General features: G+C 38.4%; 1 protein-coding gene across 2 annotated transcripts in view; it reads right to left on the bottom strand.

Moving 5' to 3' along the window:
* Nucleotides 1-17,533, bottom strand: part of kirrel1b (kirre like nephrin family adhesion molecule 1b) — a 149,263-nt gene that overhangs the window by 104,569 nt on the left and 27,161 nt on the right. The window lies entirely within an intron of this gene.

Raw genomic sequence — 17,533 nt, 5'->3', positions numbered from 1 at the left:
TTTCCTTCAAGAGTTTATTTTAGTGGTTTAATGACACGTAGTTCAGCACTGTTATGAATAGGAACATGTCATCTCAGGAGATTATTGTTAATCTTTGCATAGCGGAAAAACATTTGAATTGTACAATGAGAGGAGTATTAGGGCCAAGCTAGAGATTTAAAAAATGTTTTTCTTGTTTTGAAAATAAAGTCGTTACATTACGAGAATAAAGTTGTAATATTACGAGAATAAAGGCGTCATACAACAACCCGTTTCAGAAAGAAAGCTCCAGCTCTGAACAGCATATGGCTGGTGGAACTGAGTCCACTTTGACTTACTGCCCAATTTGATGCTGGTGCTAAAAGATTTCCTTATTTGTTAAACCAGAGTCAAAGTATAACTTCCCATAATGCTCGACATTCCTCATTTTAGGAAGAGACAGTGCTTCTTGTAAGAGTTTGTCATAAAAAATAACTTTAGTCTTGTAATTTTACGACTTTATTCTCGTAAGTTTATAATCTTATTCCAGTATGATTGTATTCTCAAAATGTTATGACCTTATTCTCATAATGTTAGGACTTTATTCCTGTAATTTTACGATTTTATTCTCGTAACTTTATGACTATTCTCGTTCGGACTTTATTCTCATAATGTTACAACTTTATTCTAGTAATTTTACAACTTTATTCTCATAATTTTATGACTTTATTCTCCTAATTTTACGACTTAATTCTCATAATTTTATGATCTTATTGTCATAATGCTATGATCTTATTCTCAAAATGTTATGACCTTATTCTAATAATTTTAGGAATTTATTCTCGTGATTTTATGACTTTATTCTCATAATAAAAATAATAGATCTCTAGCCTGGCCCAAATACTCTGTCGTATAATTGGTTTGACTGGTCAGAAAAAATAAAAATAAAAATAATGAAAGCAGTTGACAAGCAGGGTCAGGGAGGATTGGTGAAGAAATGTAGGAGTTTGTTGTTGCACAAAGGAAAAGCTTTTCTGTGTTTACATAAAGGAGACAGTGGATGCGGGGGATGAGCTCTGGACACAGGAGCTCAGTGCCGTTTCAACAAGATCTCAATTACTGCAAAAATAAAAAATTGCTGTACAAATATTTTATAAGAATACATCATTGCTTAGAAAAGAAAATTAAAATCAGTCTTATAGCAATATGCAACTGTTTGACAGATGGAACATTTTGGTGTAAGTTTCAAGACTGTGAAGCAAGCAAATATTCATTTATGCTGTTTTTACACTTCTTTATTAAGTTTTCATTAAATGTTAAAGGGGGTATATCTGTTTTGGTATTAACAGCATGTGATAATGCCAATATAATAACAAATGCCAACTTGGTAGATAAGTATATTAAATATCAGAAACCTAAATAAGGGAAATCCAACCCTGCGAGCCACTCCTACCACAGTTTTATTAAAAAAATACCAAAAAATATTGACACATTATAATGTGGTGATCTCAGGGGAAATAAATGGTTTTCATATTACTTATAGGATAACCCTTATAGATTTGTTAAAAGCTGATTAAGCAACTGTATCAAAACTACCCCATACATCTTTTAGTTTCATAACTAAAAATAAAAAAAATAATACTAATAATTTAAATACTTTTATATCTTTTACCATTCTTGAATACCAATCTCACCCCAACAACATACTAAGGAAGCAAACAACCGTCTTCACTTTAAATGCCTTTAAACACATTTTCCATTTGAGTTTTTTTCCCTACATAGTAAACATAGCAGTAAGTTTAGTAAATGTGGTCAAATATTTTCATATTTTGTATGTTTGACACACTGTTTGGTTTGGAAACTAAACATTTTTGAATATTCTTACAATTATCCGTGTAATTCAGTTTTTCATATTTCATGTTGAGTTTAAAGTTATGAAAATAGGAAATATACACTTTAATATGAAGCTCTAGCGAAAGTTCAATTGAAGAAACTCTGACTTACCACACATCATCAGAAGCCGATCCGTCTCCGAAGCGAGCCAATCAGCTTTGAACTACTCCACCACGAAGCCCATCAGCGTCCTGCTTCCACTTTATAAACTCCCTCAAATCTCACCACAGCCGCTATCCTGCAATCGCAATGTCGGATTTCGATCCAGATGACAATTCAATTTTCCCCGCTCGGAGAAACTCCCGTCTAGCCGCTCTCATCTCCTTCTTCCGCGTTACACTCCAAGGGTATATTGCCAGGCTCCGACCTAGACTCTGCTCAGATGTCTTAACGAGCCTCCCTCCTACCTCCTCGTGATTCATCTCCCTCGCCTTCCGCTTCAATCCGCTCCGATTCCTGGCCGCAAAAGACATGCAAGTCCTCCGCTCCCCTCGCCAGGCGCAGAAGGCCTCCCGGATCTGTCCCAGCAGCAGTCACCGCTACGCCCGCTCCTTCTCATCGTTTCGATGCAGCCTTGGACCTCTTCAGCTTCCTGATTCATAGCAGCTCCCCCGTCTAGTCCTTCTGGCGTTTAACAGCTCTCAGCCTCCCTCCGCTCCACCGGACTCTCTCACTCAATCCTTCGACGCTGTCCGCACGCTCCAAACGTGGGAATCCCTGCACTGCCACGTCATCCCTGCCGCTGTCTGCTCAGACGGACCTCCCCCTCCCCTCATTCACATTAGGGAACGCCCGCCCTGGGCCAGCCTTAGGGTAAGACGTATTCAACCATGTTTTCATTCATAATTTTCTATCTATTTGAGTTTGCTCTTATGCTTCGTCTGCCTCTATCAGGCATACTTATATTAACACACATGCTGATATTTTCCCTAGCCTCGTTCTAAATTATTCAGGGGAATATTTTAATTTAGTCTCTTATTCTTCCCTCCCCTGAAGTCGATCAGCAGGTGACGTCACCGTTTTTCTTAAATCATCCGATCTCCGTCTACCAGAGATCTTTCTATTGGCCAAAATTTTGGCCGCATTCAGCATCTATCGTGATTACTCAGAGCTTCTGCAGGAAGGCCATCCGATCAGTCTGTCCCCGCCGTGCACGCTTCATATATATCGTACCTCAGTCTTAGCAGCCCGTCATCTTACCACCCCTTATTATTACTTCTGATTATCGTTCTGTCTTCTTCTTCTTCAACAAAAAAAAAAAAAAAAAAAAAAACACACACAAACTGATGTTCTACATCAGTCATTTCTAAATGCCAATTGCGCTCCTTGCTAGGTCAGCTAATTTGCCATGCGCTTATTTCTCAAGGCCGCGCTTTCATTCCCAGTTGCTTGATCCGGCAATTTCCGTCCCTCTCCTTGGTCAGATTACTGAACGTAGGCTGCCGTTCGGATCTCCTGGTCTGACTGCTTCTAATTGGAACAAATTTCTTTTCTATGTCGAAATTATCTATCTCCTGCCATGCTTCAAAAATTTTTCGGATGCTGCATCCGTAGGTTTTGGGGGGTTCTTCAGGACAGGTGGTTCATGGCCTCTTTTATTCACACCCATTATGCTTGTGTGAGGTCTAACCCTAGCTAGCTTGCATCGTGGGGCTTTGGGAAGGAATCGCGTCCGCCCACTGCGATAACTTCGTAGTAGTTGAAGCCACTAATAAGTCACTCCTCCTCCCAGTCTCTCATGCCTTCATCAGAAGCATCACTGGCAGCAGTCACTAACGTTTCATCATCTCAGTGTGTTATGTTCAGGCATTCAGCACTTTTATTCGCCCAAGCATTACCCTACGTCCACTCATGGTTCTTCACCACCTTAGGATACTCTTAGAATCACGTGGCCTTCCCTCTGGTAGGTAATCTGGGCATTCGTTCTGGACCGAGCAGCTGCATTGCAGCTACTCGCGGGGTTCTGAGGCTTCCCTCAGCTCTGGGCCGATGGCTCACCAGCCTATACCTCATTCATCCGCCCAGAACTCTCACCAATTCTCTCAGCTCAGTGCTCTCTCTGCCTCTAGGTAACTCTATTACAAATACTGGTGGTGGTTCAACTCATTTTCATAATTTTCTGACCTAATCACGACTATCCTCTAACTCATTTTCTACTCCCACTCCTTATCAGTTTTCTTCATTATTCCCTGCTTCATGCAGTCTTCCATGCTGTCTCCTTGCTATTCATGCTATCTTCATTCTGGCTCGCATTCATGCAATCTCACCTTTATGACAGGCATTATATGCATTCTCCTGTGTGTCACGTCACGTCTGGTCTGTGTCTCATCATGCATCCTTGACACCATTTAGCATGCATTCCCTAATGCATCAATTCTTCATATATGTAACCATCCGCAAGAATCATCCGCAAGATTCATTATCAGACTCATCCGCAAGATTCATTATCAGACTCATCCGCAAGATTCATTATCAGACTCATCCGCAAGATTCATTATCAGACTCATCCGCAAGATTCATTATCAGACTCATCCGCAAGATTCATTATCAGACTCATCCGCAAGATTCATTCCCCATGCATCACATGCTCCCTATCTGTGTCTCGTCGTGTCCCGTCATGCATCCCTTACGCCATTTTGCTTGCATTTTCAATGCATCAATATGCACCATGTCTGCGTCTCGTCATGTCTGTATCCCGTCATGTTATATGTTCTATATGGACTCATCCGCAAGATTCATTATCAGACTCATCCGCAAGATTCATTATCAGACTCATCCGCAAGATTCATTCCCCATGCATCACATGCTCCCTATCTGTGTCTCGTCGTGTCTCGTCATGCATCCCTACGCCATTTTGCTTGCATTTCCAATGCATCAATATGCACCATGTCTGCGTCTCGTCATGTCTGTATCCCGTCATGTTATATGTTCTATATGGACTCATCCGCAAGATTCATTATCAGACTCATCTGCAAGATTCATTATCAGACTCATCCGCAAGATTCTTTCCCTAATGCATCACATGCTCCCTATCTGTGTCTCGTCGTGTCTCGTCATGCATCCCTTACGCCATTTTGCTTGCATTTCCAATGCATCAATATGCACCATGTCTGCGTCTCGTCATGTCTGTATCCCATCATGTTATATGTTCTATATGGACTCATCCGCAAGATTCATTATCAGACTCATCCGCAAGATTCATTATCATCGTCATCATAATGGGATGCACCATCGTCATCATCATCCGCAGGATTCATCATCATCGTCATCATCATCATGGGATCATCATCGTCATGGGTTCATCATCGTCATCATCATCATGGGATCATCATCATCATCATCATCATGGGATCATCATCATCATCTTCATCATCATCATCATGGGATCATCATCATCATCATCATCATCATCATCATCATCATGGGTTCATCATCATCATAATCATCATCATCGGTAAATCATCATCATCGGTAAATCATCATCATCGGTAAATCATCATCATCGGTAAATCATCATCATCATCATCATGGGTAAATCATCATCATCATCATCATGGGTAAATCATCATCATCATCATCATGGGTAAATCATCATCATCATCATCATGGGTAAATCATCATCATCATCATCATGGGTAAATCATCATCGGTAAGTTCTCGGCGTCAACCGTGGTCGCCATCCTCATCAACAACCTGGCTCGGTAAGTTGTTTGCAAACCTTCTCAGCATTTCATTACGCATTCTTTATTCTGTCCCTAGCGTATGCCCTACGAGCATACGGACTCTCCGGCCTCGACCTCGGCTTTTTGGGGGAACATCCCTATTCACATTCATCTACTCATGCATGTTAAAGCATAATTCAGCATGAATGTTCCTGCCGAGGTCTGAGCGCCAAAGACTATACTTTCTTATCAATAAATTCTTCTAATTATCTTTTCTCTCTGTGTGAGTTTTTCAGATTGAAATGAAGCTCTAGCGAAACTTCAATTGAAGAAACTCTGACTTACCTCACATCATCAGAAGCCGATCCGTCTCCGAAGCGAGCCAATCAGCTTTGAACTACTCCACCACGAAGCCCATCAGCGTCCTGCTTCCACTTTATAAACTCCCTCAAATCTCACCACAGCCGCTATCCTGCAATCGCAATGTCGGATTTCGATCCAGACGACAATTCACCCACCTCCATCCCCTTCTCCGCCATCGCAGCTGAATCGTCCTCCATGACACGACTTCACCTCAACCTCATCAGAGAGTATTAATCCCAGTTGTCACCATCCCTCGTCTCATCGCATTGGTCCGGCAGAAGACCACCATGTTGAGCCCGGTTCTGCCAGAGGTTTCTTCCCAAAGGGGAGTTTTTCCTCTCCACTGTCGCTTCATGCTTGCTCATCATGGACACTTCACGGTACCTGCATCACCGAGCAGGACCTCTATATCCCGAGTCTGAGTGAAGCCCCGGCGTCAGCTCCCTCAGTCTTCTAGTCCCACAATTCTGCCCAGCAGATCACCTTGTCAACCAGCTCGGATTAAACCACCACCAGTTTCAGGCCCGGGGGGAACATCCCTATTCACATTCATCTACTCATGCATGTTAAAGCATAATTCAGCATGAATGTTCCTGCCGAGGTCTGAGCGCCAAAGACTATACTTTCTTATCAATAAATTCTTCTAATTATCTTTTCTCTCTGTGTGAGTTTTTCAGATTGAAATTCTAAACCACATGTGAACTCATACAGTCGCACATTTGAAGAATCTCCTCAGACTTGATTAAAATTAAACATTCACTAATCTCTGATCAATGAAAAAAGGTAGAAAACACAAAAGTCTTTCTAACTCTAATAACATTTTAATAGAAATTCATCTTTCTTCTTTTATTTAACATTTTTGTTGTGTAAACCTGAAAAACAAAAATAAAACAATTTGGTACTTCATAAAACCAAGGTAGTTGTAATCTTTAACTAGATCAAGCGATTCACTTGTACCTTTGAGTAGTCAACACTATTTTCACATAAGCCAGAAAAAAATCAACCACAAATCCAAGTTTGGCAAATTTAAAAGCAAAACTTAAATGATCAAAATGAAAGTAAAAAAAAAAAAAGAAATTGCTGAAGTTTGTCACCTTCACATTTTGTCTTCTGCCAACTTTTCTGTTTTACAATGCAGTACTTTTTATAACCTTAACTTCCATATAACCTTTCAGGTTGTTTGAGAATGTGGTCCTAAGCTGAAAAAAATAACAAAGCTGGCTCAAAGTTTTCTTTCAGAATTGGTGAAAAAACAAAAACACAAGACGTTTAAATAGCTTCAGGCTGACCTGGAGCAACTTAAACGGTTGGTTTGACTCCGTACCATATTATGCCCACTGAACCATTTCCATCAGAGAAAACCAAGGGAATACAACCATTGATAGACAAGCTCAAAGGGCATGAAAATTGTGTGAAACCCTCTTATAAATAACCCAAAGTCTGTATGGGGTGATGGTTTCACTGGACAGTGCAAGGCAAAGAAATATTTTAGAAAGTAAGCTGTTAGTTTGTTGGTTTGTTGGTCTAAAAAAAAAAAAGAAGAAAACTTGAAATTAAGTTGAATCAAGAATAGATTAAACAGAGAAATAAAGAAACAAAGTAAGTTTCCCAATATCAGAAAAATAGTTTTTTTTGTGATGGTTTTTGCTGTTATAATGCACACATTTAGTGTCTTAGAAGGAGGAAGATTGTGAAACCAAACCGAACCTAAAGACGTTAAAGACTGAACACAAAGCAATCATAGAGGGGCAGAAAATTAACAGTAGGAAGGTTTGAGAAGCTTGGATCGAAGAATCCTTCGTTACAGTCAAAAATTAAACAGTGCCTGGCGTAGGGTTAAACAATATAAATGTCTACTGTTGTTGTGAATTAACTTATATCAAATTATTTTAATTGCACAACAAGGGTTCAATATTTTTATTCAATTCTTTAGATCATTTGGTTGGTCCCTGTTCGTTAAATTAAAGAGCCAGTGTTTAGGAACACAGATGACATTTTATGTCAGCACAAATTCAATCAAGCTAATTAAAGAACTCGATCACAATGTTTGAATTAGGAACAATAAAATTATCAATCATAAATAAAATAATAACGAAGCAATTTGACCCAGAAAGTTATGAAGAAAGTTACATTTTTTTGGAGAGTTTTCTGGGACACGGAATAGCTACTGATAATTAATGAAATAAGGTTATTATGTAATACAGAGTGAAAAAAAAATGTTATTTCCTCAGTATTCGAAAATCATAAGCATTCTAAGAAACAAGATTTTTTTTAAATCTGAAGAGTAATATAACCGTCAGTGCACGTTTCCATTACATTACAATAATATAAACATAAAAACTTATAAACAATATGTTTATTAATTCCTTGCATTATTTGTACAGGCATTTGATATTAGCATACATGAGTAAGCTTACTTATTTCCTTACTTTAAAATAAAAAAAAAAAACTATTTTTATACCAACCATAATACAAACAACAACAAAAAAATATTGTGCACAAACTCTCAAAGGTTGGAGGCTATTTTCAGCTTCAGCTTGTAATACTTTTAAGAATAACAGCATCTATCAGATAAAGAAGAAAAATACAACAACCTCACCCAGGTTCCCTTTTAGTGATACTCCCTGATGTATTTTTTGAGATATGAAAGAACTCATACCTTTACCGTTGGTTTGAGTTTTTCCAACCCAGGCCTTATCTTCATAGATAAGAGGGTGAAATATGGTTCTGTCAACTTATTATCGTTCAGAAAGAACGCTGAAAAGCCCTGCAATTTTGATATCAACAAAGGGCAGCTGTAATCTGGAGCTCTGCCTTGACAACTTTAAAGAAAAAAAAACAAAACATGAAGGCCACCAGAATGTTAAGTGCTGCCTTGTCTAACATTAACTCCATTCTCAAAGGTCAGGACTCCGGCTGAAGCAGTGATGAATCGAGCACTTCATTCCTTTGCTTGAACCCCCTCCCCATCACCCCCCCTCGCCTTTCTATCTCTACCCTCCATGATCTATGGTGGTCTAACCCCCCCAACCCCTAGCTTCCTCTCTCTCCCCCATCGTTTTCTGTATATCTGTCTAATTTCTGCTGTATCCTCCCCTCCCCTCTGGTTTTTTCTGTGGTTTTTGCTGGCCACTTAATGGAATGCATGGCATTTCCTCTCTCCTCCTCTTCTTCTCCTCCTCTCGTCATCCCTTTCTCCATTCCTGCCTTCTGTAATGAAATGTAAACTTTGACATTTGTTAACTTAGTCCTCCTATAAACAGCTTGCAATGTCCAGTGCTCCAAGGGTTAGCGTCTCCAAGCTTCCACAAAATTCCCCTCTCACTCTTTTGTTTGTCTTTTTTTTTTTCTTTCATTCTTCTGGTTCATTAATCATTTCTTTTCCCTCCTACTTCTTCATGGGTTCCTTGTGCTTCTTCTTTCTCTCTTTTACTTTTGTTACTTTGTCTACTTAGCTCCATCTTCTATGTTGCCTCATAATCTCCTTTTCTTTCCTCACCCACTTGCTTCATCTCTCTCCCCCTAATTCAATTCTCTGCAGTCTGATAATCTGGTTTCCCATTCTTTTTTTCAGTCCTATATATTCCCTCTTTTATTCTCCAACTTCATTGATAAGATGTTTTGCCCTTTTTTCCTCTCCGGCTCATGTTTCATATTTCAGTCTTCGCAGCTTGAATCAATAGCAGTTTTGCAGCTAATTCCACAGTTCTGCATCAATACCCAAAGGCTGGAGTCTCCCCAACACCCACCAGCCCCCACCGTCACCGGTTCGCCTGTTCTGCTGGCCTACTATGAATATTCAAATGCATGCTATAGTAAAGTGCTTTTTCTAAATGCTTTAACGGGAAGGATGGGAGGGAGAGGTCTGGCTAAAAGGACTTTTCCATGAACAAAAGTCAAGAAAAAAAACAGGCTTTGGGAGTTAGGATAGATTTGAATTTCTAAAAATTTACAGATTTACTGGTTTAAACGACAAATATCAACATATTTTAGAGTGGGAAAAAACAAAAAAGCTTGAAAGTATGAATTACAAAAGCATTTTTTTTAAGGCAAGTAAGTCATTTGAAAGATATTTTCCTAACTCAAAGATGGGTCACCCTGAAAAATCAAATATGGAATTTTACCCAGGGATGATTATAAAACAGCATAGTCTGAATATCTGTCTCTCACTACATTAACACAATTACAAATAAGATGTATTTTTTTTTGTTTTTAAGAAATATGCTGAAGAAATATGCAGATACATGGAAAAGCTGCTTCCGAGAAAAAACAAGTGAATAGGTTCCTGTCTTTTCCATAGGATTTTAAACATTTAACTCTTGAGTTAAAGAGAAGAAACAACCTAAGCTGAAGGAAGGAGACTTGAGGTTCTTGTGAGGCTGGGCCAGATGTGAAGCAACGGGGTAGTTATGCATTAGCAGGTGTTGCTTGTGAGCATAAAGCTCCTTATAGAAAAACACTTTCCTTTTCCATTGTTTTTACTCTCTATATCACATATTAGTAAAAAAGGTTTGCTGATTCTGCAGGCTGCGTTACATGTATAATATCTCTCCATATTATCCACATGCATGCTTAGCCATGGAAATTAGTTGTGCAAAATAAGATAATTTTTCTAACTCACAGTCTTAGTCAAGAAAATAAGACTGCATAGGCTGCAGACGTTGTATTTTAGCTTTGCTTCCAGCTTCCACGTGAAATATCAACAACGTGTGACGTTTCAGTGATCTGACACTGGGGCCCTGATATTTTGAGAGCTACGTTAGCCTAATAAAGTCAAACCATCATAGGTCAAATGAATGAAACGATTATGTGGAGGAAAGTCAGTTATGAAAAAATGCTATTTGATTGCATCAGATATTACTAGTACTATTAATACAACTCCAAAGTGGAGTTTATCTAAATCATGACACATCTTTGGGATTAGTTTTTGTTACAGTTAAACATTTATCATCGCTGCTGTGAGTGAGAGACATAGTGGATTCACATCAAAGTTCTTACAAATCCCTCTACAGCAGAGGCAACCAATTAAAAATCAGCAGGGTCCAAATAAAGAAAATCAACAAACAGTAAAGGTCCAGAGACAATCTGCTACTTTAAACAGAATTTAACACTTAAATAAAAGGAGGTGTTTATGCATCCATGTTATACACTAATTTTTAAATAAAAGAAAAAATAAATTTTAAAATCTAAAGTGTTTTTTAAGTAGAGGACCACAATTGTTCAGTTTGGTATATAGAAAATTTCCTGATTCACATATTTTATAAAACACAAACTTTTTTTTCTTTCTTTTTTCTGTCTTACTGAGAGCAGTGGGCTTTATGCTGCCCTGCAAGGCTTTAAACCTGGGTTTGAATGAAGCCATTCTAAAGCACATATCAAGGTGCTCATTTTGAGCCTGGATCCATATTTATTTTTGATTCTGTTCATGGCACAGCAGCAGGTTGAGCTCTTAATGTGCAGGGTCATCTTTTAGCACATCATTTCACTTTTCTACCACCAGTTCACCGCAGTTCTTCCAGCAGTCCACACTTTCTCTGCTCTTTTTCTCATCATCTTCTCCTTCTTTCCCATCGCCCGGCTTGCAACAGGTTTGCCTGCTGTGTCTAAAAGTAGCAGCAGCAGCAACCCAGACTGACAGCAGCTCATTGGATCATTTGTATCACGTGTGGCCTGGTCCTGGAAGTTACGGACGGCTTTACCATATTAACAGGAGAAGAAAGTGAATTTAGACACTGTCATCAGACACCATGCGGTAATTTATAAATGTCTTAAATCAGGTTGGGTCCGGATTAGCCAGCAGGTGGGTCCAGATCTGGACCGCGGTCCGCTAATCCGTGTTCTATTATTTTAAGTCCCCTGCTAATGCTTCAAAACAACAGTTTCCTATGAAACTTCTTTTAGTAGAGTTTGATTATCACTACTATAAATGTTCTAGAATGGACATTATTATATGATTGTTCTTGAATTGTGGCATTTTTTAACACCAACTTTTGGCTGTCATCTAGGCCACCTTTGCTTGTTTTTTTCATGCTTCCTTTTGTCGTCTGAATAACCATCAGGAGCTACAAGCCTGAAGACAATAGAAAAGGAGCAATTTTTTAAAATGACAATGTATGTTCTTTATCAGGTTAATATGTGTCCTTGGAACTACACAAAACTACCACTGTTTTTTTTCATACTGCGGTAGGAAGTGTTCAATGAAATAAAACTAGCCCAAAATTGAAAGTGATTCTGGGTTTTCCAAACATTTTCGATTTTTTGGATAATTTTTCTCATGCAATAATTTTATAACGAAATCATTATATTTTAACTAATCTCCTGAATGAAACAAACTGCCAATTGAATACCTGGTTTCTTCTCATCCTTTTACCCTCACACATTTCTTTTCTTTCTTTCATCTATCTATCTCTTTCTCTCGCAGAAAATCCAAAAGTTGTGTCACCATAGCAACAGCTGCTGTCTGCGAAAATTACCTAAATCTCTCCCTTTTATTCCTGTTTTTAATGCTGTGTGCTCTTGGTGACATTCACTGGATGATGTTTTGATGTAGGGGAAAACAAATGAATAGGAGGGGGAGTATGAAAAAAAAAGAAAGAAGGAAAACCTGGGAGGAAAGAGGCTGATTGTGGTGGTGGGAGGGTGTCAGAGAGGAGCAGTGGAGCAGAAAGAGGAGGGATTAGAGGTGGAAAAGCCCGGTGGCCAGACAAACAGCCAGTGAGCCGACAGAGAAAAGCAAACACAGACACTGGTGGTGGAAAAACAGCCAGACAGAAAGTCATACAGATACGTAAAACAAGCAAACAAACAAACAAAGGGGAAGCAAAAAAAAGAGCTGAGTAAAGGGCTCACAAACAGCAGGCAGACGGTGAGAGTGACCCAGAGAGACAGGGCACGATGGGAAACAGGTAGCAGGGAGACAGACATGTTTCACCATGGTAACACTGAAACCAGTCAGGAAAGAGAAGAGGGAAAAAGAGAGGATGGTGTTGATGATGTGTGTGAGTGTGTGTTGGTTGGGGATGGGGGGCAGAAGCATGCTGTACCCATGGTAACGCAAATGGAGGGATCCAGCAAAAAAGGCTCTCACACACACACACAGAAAACACATTAAGAAAGTGGGAAACCTCGTTTTTCATTATATCCCACCCATCGCTGGACAGATTGGTTCGCATCACTGTGTTTACACTGTATGCAGGATGCAACTTATATCATGACCTTCTCCTCCATTTTGGGAAAAGCCTACTAAATAAAAGCACCTCAGTGAAACATAATATTTACAGGATTTAGTTTTTTTTGGATGTAAGTCATCTATAAATAAAATAATAAATTTAATCCACTGGAAAAACAATTTGGAAAATAAATTAAAATTTCCTAAATTAAGTTTATTTATCTTTAATTTGAGTAGATAGTTTGCCAATGGAATGAGTATTTTTACTCTTAAAATAAGATAATTAGATAACATGCCCTTGAAATAAAACAATGCAATTGGGTTTTCTTATTTTAAGTGTGAATTATCTTGTTCCATTGGCAAAATGTCTCTTTTACCTCCTCAATCCAAGAACAAATGCACTTATTTTAAGAAAAAATTACTTATGTAGATTTTCAATTTTTCTACTGCAATAGAATTGAAACATATTTGACCCTTGACAGATTTCTTCTATCTCTCATTTTTTTTTTACATATTTTAGACCATAAATAAAAGGCATATTTTAAAGTTAACGGCTCTATTTTTTTATTTATTAGAAGGAAAACAAGCTATCCAAACCAGCTTTGCTCTGACCCCATGTAAAACATATCCAATATGGATATATTTCATGGTTCTGTCATACCCCAATTCCCAGCCCTAGAATATGAAAGCAGGATGAGCTAAGAGAAACCAAAGCTTTCCCTATCTTCAGCCAGCAACTGCCTCCAAGCTGCCTTTTTAAAATTCTCAGTCATTACCAGGGAGCTGGAGTTTTATCTCTGAGGTGAAGAAAGCATGTCATTTTGGAAAAACCCTGATGGATGGTGTAAATCATTACAGCTTGTAACATTATTCTTGGCAGGATGTCATACATGGCAGTCTGTTGTCTTATCATGTGTGCGAGACAAGGCCAGATTCCAGGATCATGGCTGAGCCAATTCGGCAAAGACAATAACATTCAATTGAGATAAAGCCTCGGTGGAAATCATGGAGCTGGGAAACTTCCCCAGAAACGCTTATCAGAAGCTGGTAATTACTCTTCAGAAAACACGGCACCAGATTTGCGACTATTGTACCACTTAATCAGAGTGTTGTGAGAGCGAAAGCACTTGTGGCAGAGCATGTGGTGAAATGAGTCAAGTTGCTTGACCTGAATGCGCTGCTGATGACGGGAACTGTCATTGTCAGGAAAAAAAGAGTGACCAAACACAGCCTGAGAGTTTACACTGAAAGCCTTTAGCAACAGTACAGTCTCTAAGAGCGCTGTCACCAAACACAAGAGAGCATGACATGGGAGACAGGACAAAGAGCTAGCAAACAGCTAATCAGACCGACTCACACATGCTGCTTTTAAACTGGTTTTAGACAACCCTTAAAAAATGTCTGTTGACATCTGCAGAGCTGTAAATAAGTACATATGTACTTATTTACCTTCTTATATAATCCACATTGGGTTGCCTGGTGATGTAGTTTTTTTGCAAGAGCTTCTGAGGTTGATTGCGGTCCTAGCATCTTACTGCATGAGGTTTACATATTCTTCCAATGCATGCATGAGTTTTCTCTGGTACTCTGGCTTCCTCCCACAGTCCTAAAAAGTTCCTTTAGGTTATTCGATCTCTATAAATTGGCCATTAGGTGTGTTTGCAATGGTTGTATGTCTCTGCCCTGCGATAGACCTGTGACCTTTCAAGGGTGCACCCTGCCTATCTTGACAGATAAGATGAAGAAGATGGAAGGATGGAACAAAAACAAACAATTCAAGATTAAATTGATTCCTGTTACAGATTAACACAAAATAGTGTGAAAGGAAAAGTGTTTCTGTGTTATTATAAAACTGTAGAGAAATGGGAGTTGAACGTATCGTGAACACATGATACAAAGATGATGGAAGGGTCCTACTAAAAAACAGTGCAAAACTATTAACAACAGCCTTTAAATGGGAAGATATTGACTGATGCAGCAGCAAAGTACTCTGTGTGAATGAGTAGAAGAATCCCGTGGAACAAAGTGAAAATCCGACAAAATGCTGCTCAAATATCAAGACTCTGTCAAGACTTTTAAAACTACGGGAGAGTTTTAGAAACAGGACTCAAAGATCTGAAATGGGCTAGTCAGAATACCATGAAAAAAATCAAATATGAGTCAAATATGAGCGAAAAGTTTGGATTTTGGTCTCATTTGCATGTTGTGTGAACAAACCCTAAATGCAGGCATACAATGTGCGATATTTTCAATCGTTGCACGCAGCTACAACTCAAACTGTATGACGGAACCGTAAGGTTTAAAAGTTCACAGCTCACAATGTATGTTCTAACACTGTGTGAACCGACTCTGTGATGCAACCTACCTCACGCCACAGTCAATCTGGAAGAAGAAGAACTCCCTTGTTTGCATATGCGCAGTGCTGGAGGTTCTAGTAAATCGGCTCGCAGCTCTGCTTCAACGCAGGATTTGTCCATGAACACCTCACAACCGCCGACTGAATTTCAAACATGTTTGATTTTCTCCCAACCTTACGATTCCTGATCGGGAGGTGGTCGTGAAAGGCTGATCACCCCTCGTTACCCCCTGTACACTACACAACGCAGCATGCACAATCAGGCTAAAGGCTAAAAGTCGGCCAGATCAAAAAAAATCATGCCCGACTGGTGAATCAACCCGAAAAGGGCAGAAAATTGTACAGTGTATGCGCAGCTTTAGACAACCTAAATCAATATCTGGGCCAATGTAAAGCTAAAAGTCATGCTGATGAGGGAACGCTTATATTTTCAGATAATTGATTTAAAAAAAAACTCCATGAGATTTTAAATTTGTAGTTAGGTTGTTTTATAATCTAAACCTCTTTTAATCCTCCCAGCCACTTTATCATCAACCCATGAGCAAAGAACACAGTTCTTTGGTCTTTAAAATGCTGATTGTTATCTATGAATTGATTAAATTACACATGTTTAGGCAGTCCTTGAATTCTAAGCCTTTTATTAAAACATAATGGCTGATCTAAAGTAATGATTGTTTTAATAATAGTACATCATAGCAGATGTATGATCTGTGTTCTCTGGGGATTAACACAGAATTCTAATGATGTATCCTAGTTCTACTAAAGTGATTTCTAAAGTAGTTGTTTTAAATTTCAGTCCTTAGAGGCAGGTGCTTTGAGACCATTATTCTAAAGACAGATGGTTGCACATAAATGTGTTTAGATGTGTTGAAGCTAAAGGTGCTAAATAAAAATGTACACCACACTTTTTAGTGTTTTTTAATTGTTAAACATTGTGAAATCCATTTTTTTATTATTATCTAAAATATGTAAATGTCCCTATTAAATAAAAAAAAAAATCATAAACAAAGCATTGACTAAAAAATTGTTAATAGTGTTATTATTTCAAAGTTCATAAATCTCAAGGGGTTCAGCTCATAATTAGTGTATTTTCTATAGCATTTGATCATAGAATAATTGCTGTGTGCTAAAGATGCCTGTTGGCTAACTGACTTGCAGGTCCTTGCAGGCTAATGGTTCACTCGCCAATGGCTATAGCTTTAAATAGACTGCTGATTTGAGTAGGCCCAGTCATACTTTACAAGACTATAGTACATGCTCCTCATTATCTGCTGTGGTTTATTCACTAAGCAGGGAAAAAACCATGAAAGCAAAGCAAGAATATTAAAACAGAAAGCTCATTCCAGAAATGTTAATAGCCAGAAAGACTAAACTGCTCTTGTTTTTCAAAAAAAAAGTTAATTAGCCTTGTGCAAGCTAGCATATCAAATTTAAATCAGAATGAGCATAGCATACTTACTGTTCAGGGACTTAGATATGTGGATATTTTATGTTCAGTAGAGTCACTTAAGACATCTGGACCTTTTTTTTTATATACAAATGTAGTTTTTTTTTTTTTATCTCAGGGTAACATAGATGGGGATGGAGAAAATTTGTGTTCACATCAAATGAGAACTTTAATCATGAGACATTAAATAGTTACATTGAGAACTGCCTATTCATATTTTTCAAACCTCAGTAATTAAATCCTGCTTTGTTTACTGCACAACCTTGGGTTATTTCTAAGGACAAGATATATTCAATGCTTTTAAGAAACCAGTGTTTAATGGTAGCAGAAACAGAGAAAGCCTCAATGTGAAAGTTTTAAATCAAGTTGAGATAGAGGGTGTGAAACCTAACTGTAATTGCATGGGGAAATATTAGAAGTGTTTTTTTCCTTCTTAATTCAAAATCTCAAAGCATAATTAGGAAAAAAAACATGAAAATGAAAACATTGATCAAGGTCCAAACACAAAGTTAGAAAAATAATAAATGGATGGTTTTGCTGAAGTCTACAGTCAATTCAGCCATGCTGGGAAACCGTCGCCTCGGCAAGATAATTAAATATCTTAAATGCGAATGTATAAAAAAAATGATGCAATAACCTGAAGATCTTTCAGACCTTCAAACTGAAAGTTTAGTGTTTTCCCTGAA

This window comes from Cyprinodon tularosa, unplaced genomic scaffold (assembly GCF_016077235.1).
Source record: "Cyprinodon tularosa strain WSP-4 unplaced genomic scaffold, ASM1607723v1 ctg102, whole genome shotgun sequence".
NCBI classification, from domain to species: domain Eukaryota; kingdom Metazoa; phylum Chordata; class Actinopteri; order Cyprinodontiformes; family Cyprinodontidae; genus Cyprinodon; species Cyprinodon tularosa.
The sequence above is the reverse complement of the archived record's forward strand: the minus strand, read 5'-3'. Positions and strand labels throughout refer to the sequence as shown.